This window comes from Mauremys reevesii, linkage group 14 (assembly GCF_016161935.1).
Source record: "Mauremys reevesii isolate NIE-2019 linkage group 14, ASM1616193v1, whole genome shotgun sequence".
NCBI classification, from domain to species: domain Eukaryota; kingdom Metazoa; phylum Chordata; order Testudines; family Geoemydidae; genus Mauremys; species Mauremys reevesii.
In genome coordinates this window covers 1,829,667-1,842,717 of record NC_052636.1, presented here as the reverse complement: position 1 = coordinate 1,842,717, position 13,051 = coordinate 1,829,667, and the positions used below count along the sequence as shown (strand labels likewise).

At 56.2% G+C, this 13,051-nt stretch overlaps 3 non-coding genes across 3 annotated transcripts; 2 read left to right on the top strand and 1 right to left on the bottom strand.

Annotated features, from left to right (window-relative positions):
* Positions 1-1,293: 1,293 nt before the first annotated feature.
* TRNAC-GCA lies at positions 1,294-1,365 on the top strand. The gene has a single exon. It is a non-coding gene; the product is annotated as a tRNA-Cys (tRNA).
* A 5,233-nt stretch (positions 1,366-6,598) lies between these two features.
* On the bottom strand, positions 6,599-6,670 carry TRNAC-GCA. The gene has a single exon. It is a non-coding gene; the product is annotated as a tRNA-Cys (tRNA).
* Positions 6,671-10,169: 3,499 nt separating this feature from the next.
* Positions 10,170-10,241, top strand: TRNAG-UCC. Its single transcript has one exon. It is a non-coding gene; the product is annotated as a tRNA-Gly (tRNA).
* Positions 10,242-13,051: the final 2,810 nt, after the last annotated feature.

Sequence of the window (13,051 nt, the reverse complement as noted above, 5' to 3'; positions counted from 1 at the left end):
CTCTGTGACGAGAGAGAATAACTATTCTCCATCTTTTTTATGGCAGCCTGTCAAGTATTTGGAGACCGCTATCCTGTTCCCACCTTCATCGCCCCTTTTCCAAACTAAACATACCCAGCAAAGAGTCTTGTGGCACCTTATAGACTAACGGACGTTTGGGAGCATGAGCTTTCGTGGGTGAATCCCCACTTTGTCAGAGGCATGTAGTGGAAATTTCCAGGGGCAGGTATATATAAGCAAGCAAGAAGCAGGCTAGAGATAACGAGGTTAGTTCAATCAGGGAGGATGAGGCCCTGTTCCAGCAGCTGAGGTGTGAACACCAAGGGAGGAGAAACTGGTTCTGTAGTTGGCAAGCCATTCACAGTCTTTGTTTAATCCTGAGCTGATGGTGTCAAATTTGCAGATGAACTGAAGCTCAGCAGTTTCTCTTTGAAGCCTGGTCCTGAAGTTTTTTTGCTGCAGGATGGCCACCTTAAGATCTGCTATTGTGTGGCCAGGGAGGTTGAAGTGTTCTCCTACAGGTTTTTGTATATTGCCATTCCTAATATCTGATTTATGTCCATTTATCCTTTTCCATAGAGACTGTCCAGTTTGGCCGATGTACATAGCAGAGGGGCGTTGCTGGCACATGATGGCGTATATTACATTGGTGGACGTGCAGGTGAATGAGCCGGTGATGGTGTGGCTGATCTGGTTAGGTAAACATACCCAGTTCCTTCAGCCTTTGCTCAGAAAACTCAGCTCGGCATTGGCTGTGAATTAAACCCAGGCCTGCTGGATAGGAGACAAGAATTCTCCCACTGAACCACAATTGTGCAAAATATGAAAAAGGGACCTGCGTTATGGGCCCTGCTCACTGCCAGGACCCCACTCTGCTGCAGGGCACAGGGGTGTGGTTGACTCTTGCGGGAGCTCTGTGTTTCTAAATCAGAGCCCGGGAGCTCTGTGTTTCTGGTCAGACTGCCATTATTTGGGAGTTCCTTAATGAATGCTCTGGGGAGTAATGGTTCTAGTTACATGCGCCCCGTGTCTTTAAGGGTTTGGAGAAATGCTGGAGAGGTTAAATTGCACAGAGCTGGGGAGCAGGGCATGGTCCCAGATAAGTAGTAGTTGTGCTCTGGTGAGACCGAGCAGGGGAGGGGATTGTGCAAGGTGTGGTGTTTACATGCAGGTCTATTGTTTAATACAATCCCATTATTAAACCAGCCATGGCTGGGAACATGAGGAGCTCTTTGAACTAGGGTGGGTCCTTCATATCCTCAAGATCACTGGTATCAAAGTGACCATACCACAGGGACTATAGCTCAGTGGTAGAGCATTTGACTGCAGATCAAGAGGTCCCTGGTTCAAATCCAGGTGCTCCCTGAGGAATTGAGTTTCTTTTAAATGTAAATATTTTCATATCCATCTCCAGTATGTTCAGCAGTTCCACTAAATGGGGGTGCGAGGGAGGCTTGTATAATGTCTAAAACCTAGCAAACCTGTCCATCATCTGAAATCAGAGCCAATCCTCTAAGGGTGACACACTGTACCCCAAGTAACAGCCTGAGCCCCCATATTCACCGCTGTTCTATGGTGAGGATATGTCTTGTACAAATGCCTTGCGAGGTATCTTTTGAAAACTCATAATCTACTGGAGATCATTTCCCTGTTACAATGTGTGCCCCAACATTGTCTGTGGAGCTATGAGAGCTTACAGTATGTTTGTTACTGAAGTAGAACTGGCCACAGGGGTTGGAAAACTATCAGCTACTGAAGTAACCAGTCACCCCCAGGGGAACTGTAAGCAACGGATTTGCATGTCATCCCTGAAGACGTCTCAAACGTCATGTGCCCAGAAGGTGTGAACAGGGGCAGCAGGTTTGTAGAAAATTTGGTGGTGCCCAGAACCGCCCCCCCCCCAACTCCACCCCCCACCTGCCTAAGGCTCAGGGAGGGAGTTTGGGTGGGGGGAGGAGGTCTGGGGTGCAGGCCCTGGGCTGGGGCAGGGGATTGGGGTGCAGGATGGGTGAGAGGTTGGGCTCTGGGAGGGAGTTTGGGTGGGGGGAGGAGGTCTGGGGTGCAGGCTGTGGGATGGAGCAGGGGATTGGGGTGCAGGATGGGTGAGAGGCTGGGCTCTGGGAGGGAGTTTGGGTGGGGGGAGGAGGTCTGGGGTGCAGGCCCTGGGCTGGGGCAGGGATTGGGGTGCAGGATGGGTGAGAGGTTGGGCTCTGGGAGGGAGTTTGGGTGGGGGGAGGAGGTCTGGGGTGCAGGCCCTGGGCTGGGGCAGGGGATTGGGGTGCAGGATGGGTGAGAGGTTGGGCTCTGGGAGGGAGTTTGGGTGGGGGGAGGAGGTCTGGGGTGCAGGCTGTGGGATGGAGTTTGGGAGCTGTGTGCAGGCTCCAGGCTGGGACAATGGCTGGAGGTGCAGACTCTGGGAGGGAGTTTGGGGACGGGAGGGGGTGTGTGGGAAAGGGGTGGGGGTGCAGGTTCTGAGAGGGGGTGGGGAGGTGCAGTGCTTACCTACGGCTCCTAGGCAGGGGGTCTCCACGCACTGCTACCCCCTGGCACTGCCCCCGCAGCTTCCCATTGGCCGCAGGGGTGCTTGGGGCAGGACACAGACCCACCCCGCTCCGGGGCCGCAGAGAGGGGCCGGCAGCCACGTGGAGCGAGCAGACGGGAAGCCGCCCAGCTCCGCTGCACTGCCGGTGGTGGGTGGGACCCCGGGCTGTTTTAAATAGCCTGGGGGACGCATGGAACAGGGGCGCCTGGTGGGGCTGAAGGAGAGACCCGGCCTCAGACAGTGCTGGAGCCGGGTCCGTGGTGCCCGGGCAGTACCAGGAATAGAACTCGCCACCCATGGGTGTGAACAAGACATTTACAATTCATGTGAAAGACGCTTTGAATTGCCCGTACCCACCCAGTGGGGGAAAGGTATAAAATAAGAGACAGTTACCTCTACATTACCTCCTCCCCCACCTCGATCATGGCAACAAGATCACTTGAAAGACAATAGGAGCATCACTGAACTGGTTAGGGGGGGCGGTGGTCCTAGCCGGAAAGCTTTTCAGTTAGCATGAACTGCTGAAAGTTTTTGGGTGCGAGACCCTTTTTGCTTTCAAATCTTCTTTATCTCGGTAAAGTTTAGGACTCAGACTGCGGTTTTCTTTTTTATTATTTTTTCTTTTGTAACCAGCTCTGACTTTTAGGCCTTTATCACTTAGATTTGAAGGGAGTAAATCTTTCCCCAGTTAATAAACTTGTTTGTATTGTTCTAGCTAAACCAGGGTGCTTTGGTTGAAGTGTGTGGGGCATCGCGACACAGATTAACAGAGGCGGGGGCAGGATTATTTCCTTTGATGAAATGAAGGACTATTAATGAGCTTGCTTTGCTCAGTAGTCTGCTGGCCAGAGCAAGACGCACATTTCTGGGGTGCAAGGCTGGGACTAAGAATTTGGGGGCATCGCCCTTTCTATATATCACGGGTGGCTGGGAAAGCATTCACGTAACTCAGCTGGGAGTGATTTTGCATGCTGGTGGCTGTGTGAGCAGAGCCTGGAGGGGTTTGTTGTTCACCAGCAAAGCAGTGGGCTGGAGCCCAAAAATCACATAGTCCTTAGGAGAAGATCAAGGGGTGGGGCCAGGGGAACCTAGCTGTTTCTACACAAGTGTTCAACGAGATGAGAAAGTGACATTAGAGAAGTAAGACTGTGCAATTAACTATCCAATACTACACTAACCCTGCAATTAGTTAGATGCAGACACACCCAGCTCTGTGGTTGGTAAAGTTACAGAGACTCTGCTGCTGATCATGAAATGGAAGCACATTATCTTTAAATAGCTGCCCTTTCAGTGCCTCTGAAAGTTACAAAAAACAATGATCTGGGTTAAAGGAAGGTCGCTATTTATTAGAGCCCCAATTGATATTGTGTGCACAAAGAAAGGTTTGAATGTGTAACAGTTTGGTAAAACTTGGCTATTTTATTTTTCTAACAGATTCCTGCCCACCTCCAGCAGTTTTCAGTCACAGGCTATGGCAACTTACTTTCCAAGTGTAACACAAACTAGCCCATTCCTCCCGATATGCAATCTCCAGGGGTGAAAGTAACTTATAGGATTTATCGGTACTGCAGGAGTCCTGAGGGGGGCGTGGCCTCATCCAGAAGAGGCGTGGCCTCAAGCAGAAGGGGCGTGGCCTCTTAAAGGCCCTGAGGCACCGGCTGTGGCTGGGAGCCCCAGGGCCTTTAAATCAACCAGGGGCTCCCAGCTGCAGAGGTGGCTGGGAGCCCCTGGGGCTCAGGGGCAAATTAAAGGGCCCGGGGCTCCGGCTGCCGCAGGCAACTCCGAGCTTTGCCGGGCTGGGGGCGGGATTTAAAGGGCCCAGAGCTCCCCACCACTGCAGGCAGCCCCAAGCCCTTTAAATCCCGGGCCCAGCCTGGCCGCCGGAGCCACGGGCAGGATTTAAAGGGCTCTGGGCTGCCCGCAGCCACGGGCAGCCCAGAGCCTTTTAAATCCCCACCGCGGAAGCCGGTGCAGTCCAGCACGGTGTACTGGCTTTTGCCAGTATGCCGGACCGGACCGGACCGACTTACTTTCACCTCTGGCAATCTCTGACCAGAGTGTTGGAATGAGGCAGAGTACTGGGAAATTATCACAATAGGAAGGAATTAAAAACTGAGATGATGCAGACACAGCTTATTGTACAGCTGGTGAAGTGACAGGGACACACTCCCGCTGGTGCTGGTTCTGATTGAACAGCAGAAGCTGATCAGAGAGAACGAACACATGTCGGGAGCTATGGGCAGCTGCTCTGTCAGCGCATCACTCACCTGGGAGGTGTTTCACAAAACACAGCCCTTCCCCCCTGGAAGAGACACACTCCCTGCTGTCACCACCTCCCTTTGCTCTCTGTGGGGCTGTTTGCCTGAGGGACCTGGCTCTCTCTGGGAGGTCCACGGGGATTCTTAAAAGAGCCCTTTGTGGGCAGGAGTTATCCCATGGGAAATCTCTTCACTTCTTTCTCAGGGCCACCTTCTTAGCCCCGGCTTTGGGGTTGGCTTTAGCCTGGATCTCTCCTGACTTGGTTTTAGGGGGGATGTTGACCACCTTCTGGGCTTGGCAGCTTAGACCTGTTGGGAGCTTTTCTCTGCCGTTCTGGTCCCCGCTGCAGCCACCACATTCCTAGGGCTATTCCTGGTCCTGGGCATGGTGGCCTTTCTGGGGAGCCTGGCAGCTCTGCCCAGCTTCCTGGTGGCTATTTTCCTGCTCAGAGCCACTGGCTTCTTCTCATGCCTTGTCCTGGGGGCCCGGCTGCTGCTGGGTGAGTGTGAAGGAGCAAAGGTGCTGGTGACGTTACCCTGCACCAAGGTGCCTTCGCTCGTCAGACTCCTGAGCCCCAACTGGGTGCGGTTCTTGTTCTTCTGCACATCACAGCCCGGGGTGACCAAGGAGCTGCCAAATGTGCATCATATTAAACCTTTGTTTAATCGATGAAAACATAAGCTAGAGACTTAGTGAGACGTTCCCCAGGGTACAACCGGGACCAATGGACTGCTGTGTTCCTCTAACGCTCCAGCCCACTGCTTTGCTGGTGAACAACAAACCCCTCCAGGCACAGCCACCAGCAGGCAAAGTCACTCCCAGCTGAGTTACGGGAATGCTTTCCCAGCCACTCGTGACTTATAGAAAGGGTGACGCCCCCAAATTCTTAGTCCCAGCCTTGCACCCCGGAAATGTGCGTCTTGCTCTGGCCAGCACACTACTGACCAAAGCAAGTTCATTAATAGTCCGTCATTTCATCAAAGGAAATGATCCTGCCCCCATCTCTGTTAATCTGAGTTGCGATGCCCCACACACTTCAACCAAAGCACCCTGGTTTAGATAGAACCATACAAAAAGTTTATTAACTGGGGAAAGATTTATTTCCTTCAAATCTAAGTGAAAAAGGCCTAAAAGTCAGAGCTGGCTGCAAAATAAATAAAAATATAAAACCGCGGTCTGATTCCTAAACTTTACCGAGATAAATAAGATTTGAAAAAAAAGGTTTCTCTCACCTAAAAGCTTTCAGCAGTTCATGCGAACTGAAAAGCCTTCCAGCTAGGACCACCCTTTCCCCCAGCCAGTTCAATGATGCTCCTATTGTCTTTCAAGTGCTCTTGTTGCCATGACTCGAGATGGGGGAGGAGCGGTAATGTAGTTGATAGTTTTCTAACCCCTGTGGCCAGTTCTTTGTTGACACTGAGGAGTCAGAATTACAACATACTTCAGTAACAAACATACTGTAAAATCTCATAGCTCCACAGACAATGTTGGGGCACACATTGTAACAGGGAAATGATCTCCAGTAGATTATGAGTTTTCAAAAGATACCTCGCAAGGCTACTTTGTACAAGACATATCCTCACCATAGAACAGTGGTGAATATGGGGGCTCAGGCTGTTACTTGGGGTACAGTGTGTCACCCTTAGAGGATTGGATCTGATTTCAGATGATGGACAGGTTTGCTAGGTTTGTGGACATTATACAAGCCTCCCTCACCCCACCATTCAGTGGAACTGCTGAGCGTACTGGAGATGGATATGAAAATATATTTGTATTAAAAATAAAAAGCAGCTGTTAAGGGAGCACCTGGATTTGAACCAGGGACCTCTTGATCTGCAGTCAAATGCTCTACCACTGAGCTATACTCCCTGTGGGATGGTCACTTTGATACCAGTGATCTTGAGGATATGAAGGACCCACCCTAGTTCAAAGAGCTCCTTATGTTCCCAGCCATGGGTGGTTTAATAATGGGATTGTATTAAACAATAGACCTGCATGTAAACACCACACCTTGCACAATCCCTCCCCTGCTCCGTCTCACCAGAGCACAACTACTACTTACCTGGGACAACGCCCTGCTCCCCAGCTCTGTGTAATTTAACCTCTCCAGCATTTCTCCAAACCCTTAAAGGCACAGGGCGCATGTAACTAGAACCATTACTCCCCGGAGCATTCATTAAGGAACTCCCAGATAATGGCAGTCTGACCAGAAACACAGAGCTCCCGGGCTCTGATTTAGAAACACAGAGCTCCCGCAAGAGTCAGCCACACCCCTGTGCCCTGCAGCAGAGTGGGGTCCTGGCAGTGAGCAGGGCCCATAACGCATGGGTCCCTTTTTCATATTTTGCACAATTGTGCTTCAGTGGGAGAATTCTTGTCTCCCATCCAGCAGGCCCGGGCTTAATTCACAGCCAATGCCGAGCTGAGTTTTCTGAGCAAAGGCTGAAGGAACTGGGTATGTTTAGTCTGGAAAAGGGGCGATGAAGGTGGGAACAGGATAGTGGTCTCCAAATACTTGACAGGCTGCCATAAAAATGATGGAGAATAGTTATTCTCTCTCGTCACAGAGGGCAGGACAACAGGCAGTGGGTTCAAATGACAGCATAGCAGATTTAGATTCAATGTCAGGAAAGCCCTTGCTAAGGGTAAGAACAGTAGGACAATGGAACTGACTGTCTAGTTCATGGAAGCTCCTATCACTGGAGGTTTTCTAAAGGAGGCTGCAGAGCCAGCTGTCTGCAGAGAAGGGTGACCCCATAGACTTGTCCCACGAGGCCCTAGTGCTCTGCAGATCAGGGCAATTATATAGACTCTAACCACTAGGCCTTACAGCCCTGCAGATCAGGGTAACCCTATTGACTCTAGCCCTTGGCTCTCACTGCCTAGACTCAGGGGGCTGCTTGAAGGATGGGTGCCCTCACCCCACACTAGACGGGGTCCCCCCACCCCATCACAGGGAGCCAAATGTTGGGTGTAGACACACACGAAGGTTGCCTTGTATTGACATAACACTGCAGTGTAGATCTGGGGAGAGTATGTGTGTGTGGGGAGAACCTTTAGTGAAAGGGGGAAAAGCGTCTTCTCAAGACTGCCATTTCTGCTCCTTCTGCGGCGTCCCCAGGGCAGGAAACACCTCAGGAAAGTTTTCTTTTCAAGGGATCAATAAGAAAATTGGTGAAAGTTCAAAATCAACATGGCCTGACATCAGAATGCCAGTGCCCTAACCCAGGGCGAACAATGACAGTTTGGCATCTTGAATCCAATGCCCAGGGCTAGGCTGCAGCTGATTTGCAACAGCATTTCGTGAGGGGAAGTAGACCGGGCAATTGTATGATTATTTAGTAGCTTGGGGGTCCAGTTCCATTTCCTATTCCGTTCACACAAAAGTGTCTGATTTCCCAGCTCATTCAAATGTCCCGACCTGCGGCTGGAGCTCCCCTCCGCCCCTTGATACCAACCAGGGCTGGAATGTTTCACATGGACACTGTCGGGAGGAGACATGGGCATAGGTGCTGACTCCACCGGTAGCCAAGCTCACCTCCCACCGCCCAGCGCTGCAGGACCCACAGGACCCTACTGGATGTGTCCTTCCAGTTTGACAGTGAACCATCACTAGTTGGTCTTTGAGTGCAGCCTTTCAAGCCGTTGTGCACCCTCCCTGCTGTCATTTCATCAGACCACATTTTCCAACTTTGCTTATGAGACCATCACGTGGGACTGCGAAAACCCTTACTAAAATCAAGATACAGCATGTCTACTGCTTCCCCCCTGCCCGCTAGCTGGTAACCTTGTCAAGGGAGGAAATCAGATTGGTTTGGCATGGTTTCTTCTTGACAAATCTTTGCTAGCTTTAATTTATAACCCTACAAGTCTCAATTGATAGTTTAACCATTTCTTCCATTCTCTTTCCAAGGATCAATGATTGGCTTGACTGGTCTTTAATTCCCAAGGTCCTCTTGGTATCACTCTTTAAAAAAGGGAACAATGTTTCCTCTTCTGCAGTCCTTTGGGACCTTACCTGTGCTCTGCCAGGAGCAGGGGCGGCTCTAGAAAGTAGGCTGCCCCAAGCAGCGCGGAGCGCTGCGCCGCCCTTCCCCGGTCCCGCGGCGGGTCCCCGCTTCCTGCGGCTCGGTTGGGCTCCTGCCAGCATGCCTGCGGGAGCTCAGCCGGGCGAGGAACCCGCCCAGCCTGCGGCAGGTCCGCTTGTTCCGGGCTCCGGTGGACCTGCCGCAGGTATGCGGCGAGCTCCACGAGCCAAATGCCGCCCCGAAGCGGCAGCGCTAGCGCCTGCTTGGCGCGCTGGGGTCTAGAGCCGCCCCTGACCAGGAGTTCTCGCAGATAACCACTAGTGGGTCCCAGATTGCTTCAGCTGGTTCCTTATGTACCTAAAGCATGTAGTGCCCCCAGCAGGGCAGAGGCATGGGCAGGGAAGCACCCTGGGTCGGGCTGGGAAGAGGATGGTAGTTCTGGTACTCAGAGAACAGGCCCCAAAATGTCAATTCTACCCACTGTGAAAAATCAGCACGGAGCTAAGGGCAGAGCCGGGGTTTCTGCTTTCACTCCTGCCTTGGCATGAGGGGACCCCAGAGGCAATTCTAGAAGAGTATTCAGAACTGAACCAGAGAAACTGGCCTTTCGTAACAGGCAGCTCCAGTTTAGATGAACTGGGGTTTTTTTGTTTTGTTTTTTACAATTTCTTATAACCCTAAATAACCCTTCAATCCTAGTGTCACAATCCATGAAATTGCTTCAGCCTTGTCGTTTGCCCAGGGTGAAACTGAACATCCCTTCACCCACATGCGAGGGGAGATCAATCACTTGTCAAGAGTGGCAGCCCATAGATGACTCGTGTTGTGTTTCAGTCCTTATGTCCTGGCCCCATCGTGTGGCCATGTCCTTTCCCCACCTTTCTGTAACAAGCTTTGGGAGTTGGTACAGAAACTTGACTTCCCCTGGAAAGAGGCAGGAGCAGGGGCTGCCTGCATGTAGCAAACACCCCTAGAATGAGGCGTCCGTCCTTGTCAACAAAATCATCTCCCTCCTTCAGTTCAGTGACCGCCCAACCTGAAACCCCTCCGTACCGAGCAGGAACAGAACCATTTTCTTTGGAAAGGAGCAGCCTCCTTCCTTCTGAAGTCAGATGGATTTATCGTCATTTCCCATCTCTTAGGGGAGGAGTGGAGCTGTGGCCAAGTCCTGCCGGGCTAGAGCTCCCCTTTCCCCATTGTTCAGTCACGGTGGGAGCCTGCCTCTGCCCAGAGCTGCCATGCTGCCTCCCCTGAAACCCACCCTGCTCACTCTTAACCCTGTGGCTGGGTCACTGCTTTGCTCGCACAGTTCACACGTACGTGACACACTGCTTACAAGTGCATTGGTGGTATAGTGGTGAGCATAGCTGCCTTCCAAGCAGTTGACCCGGGTTCGATTCCCGGCCAATGCAGGGCTGTGTTTTGTCCCCCGTTGGTCTCGTTTCAGTCCCCCTGTGTTATAATCACACTGCTCTAGAGAAACTGCTCCCTGGGGGAATTTGCTCCTGGTGGCAGTTACTCCCATGGGAGGGACGAGCAGTGGGGCCACTGGACGATGGAGGTGCGAAAGGGGCACTCAAGGACGATAGGGCCATTGCGGAGAAATTAAATGAATTCTTTGCATCGGTGTTCACGGCTGAGGCCGTGATGGAGATTCCCAAACCGGAGCCATTCTGCTTAGGTGACAGATCTGAGGAACTGTCCCAGACTGAGGTGTCATTGGAGGAGGTTTTGGAACAAATCGATCAGTTAAACAGCAATACGTCACCAGGAGCAGATGGTCTGGCCCAAGAGCTCTGAGCTCACTCAGATGGGAAATGGCAGCACCACTCACTGCCGTCTGTAACCGCTCATTTCAATCAGCCGCGGGCCCAGACGACGGGAGCAGAGCTAAGGTGAGGCCAATGGTTACCGAGGGCTCCGGAGGTGACCCCGGCAAGGACAGGCCTGTGAGCCGGAGTTCAGGGCCGGGCAGACGGGCTGAGATGCGAACACAGACCCATGTTGTCAGACACAGGGGCTGGGACTCGCGGCGCGTCAGGGTGGTTGTAGCGGGGGAAATCGCCCCTCGCCAGGCTACTAGGATTGCTGGGGGTTCGGCGGGGGCGGGCAGACGGGCTGAGACGCGAACACAGACCCATGTTGTCAGACACAGGGGGGCACAGGACTCGCCGGGGCGGCGTCAGGGTGGTTGTAGCGGGGGGAAATCGCGCCTCGCCAGGCTACTAGGATTGCTGGGGGTTCGGCGGGGGCGGGCAGACGGGCTGAGACGCGAACACAGACCCATGTTGTCAGACACAGGGGGGCACAGGACTCGCCGGGGCAGAGTTAAGGTGATTGTAGCGGAAATCGCCTCGCCAGGCTACTAGGATCACTGGGGGGGTCGGGCAGACGGGCTGAGACGCGAACACAGACCCATGTTGTCAGACACAGGGGGGCACAGGACTCGCCGGGGCAGAGTTAAGGTGATTGTAGCGGGGGGGGGGAATCGCGCCTCGCCAGGCTACTAGGATTGCTGGGGGTTGGGGGGGCAGACGGGCCCGGGGGGCCCGGGAGGGCGGAGTCAGAGTCCCTGAAACCCTGTGACCAGGCCCCGCCCGGAGCCCCCGGGGGAGCAGCAGCCCCCGCCCCCCCGCAGGGCACCGCCCCAGGGCAGGGGGAGGGGCCCGGGCTCCCCAGAGCGGCCCAGACTCCGCCCCCCCGGCAGCTCCTCCCAGAGCCCAGCGCCAGCCTCTGCCCGGGGGCGGGGCCTCGGGGAAAGGGGCGGGGCCCCACGGCGGGAGGGGGCGCTGCCTCCCGGGATTCGAGGGCCCAGCCCCGTTGCTAGGGAGACGGCGAGCCCCGGACCCTCCCCTGCCGCGCCGCGCCAGGAGTCTCTGAGCGCTGCGCATGCGCGGGGCCCGCCCAGAGCCGGCAGGAGACTACATTTCCCAGCAGGCCCCGCGCGCGCCTCAGAGCGGCAGCTTCCGGTCACGCGCAGCTCGCGCCAAGGGGGCGTTTCCCCGCCCCCAGCCCTGCGCGCGCGGGCAGAGCCGGGCCCGGGACCGACAGCGGGTGAGTGCGGGGCGGGGACCCCGCGAGCCTGCCCCGCCCCGGGACCGCGTGTGGACGGGCCCCGCCCCGGCCCGTCAGATCCGTTACCGGCCCCGCCCCTCCCCGGGGCCCGTCAGATCCGTTACCGGCCCCGCGTCCCTCCCCGGGGCCCGTCAGATCCGTTACCGGCCCCGCGCCCCCTCCCCCCCCCGGCCCGTCGGATCCGTTACCGGCCCCGCTCCCCTCCCCCCTCCCGGCCCGTCAGATCCGTTACCGGCCCCGCGCCCCCTCCCCGGGGCCCGTCAGATCCGTTACCGGCCCCGCCCCCTCCCGGCCCGTCAGATCCGTCACCGGCCCCGCCCGGGGCCCGTCAGATCCGTTACCGGCCGCGCCCCTCCCCGGCCCGTCAGATCCGTTACCGGCCCCGCGCCCCTCCCGGGGCCCGTCAGATCCGTTACCGGCCCCGCGCCCCTCCCCGGCCCGTCAGATCCGTCACCGGCCCGCGCCCCTCCCCGGGGCCCGTCAGATCCGTTACCGGCCCGCGCCCCTCCCGGGGCCGTCAGATCCGTTACCGGCCCCGCGCCCCTCCCCCGGCCCGTCAGATCCGTTACCGGCCCCGCGCCTCCCGGGGCCCGTCAGATCCGTCACCGGCCCCGCGCCTCCCCGGGGCCCGTCAGATCCGTTACCGGCCCCGCGCCCCTCCCCGGGGCCCGTCAGATCCGTTACCGGCCCCGCGCCCCCTCCCGGCCCGTCAGATCCGTTACCGGCCCGCGCCCCTCCCGGGGCCCGTCAGATCCGTCACCGGCCCCGCGCCCCCGCCCCCCCCCGGGGCCCGTAAGATCCGTTACCCGCCCCGCGCCCCTCCCGGGCCGTCAGATCCGTTACCGGCCCGCGCCCCTCCCCGGCCCGTCAGATCCGTCACCGGCCCCGCGCCCCTCCCCCGGGGCCCGTCAGATCCGTTACCGGCCTGCGCCCCCTCCCCCGGCCCGTCAGATCCGTTACCGGGCGCCCCCTCCCCGGGGCCCGTCAGATCCGTTACCGGCCTGCGCCCCCTCCCGGGGCCGTCAGATCCGTTACCGGCGCGCCCCTCCCGGGCCGTCAGATCCGTTGCCGGCGCGCCCCTCCCGGGGCCCGTCAGATCCGTTACCGGCCTCGCCCCTCCCCGGGGCCCGTCAGATCCGTTACGGCC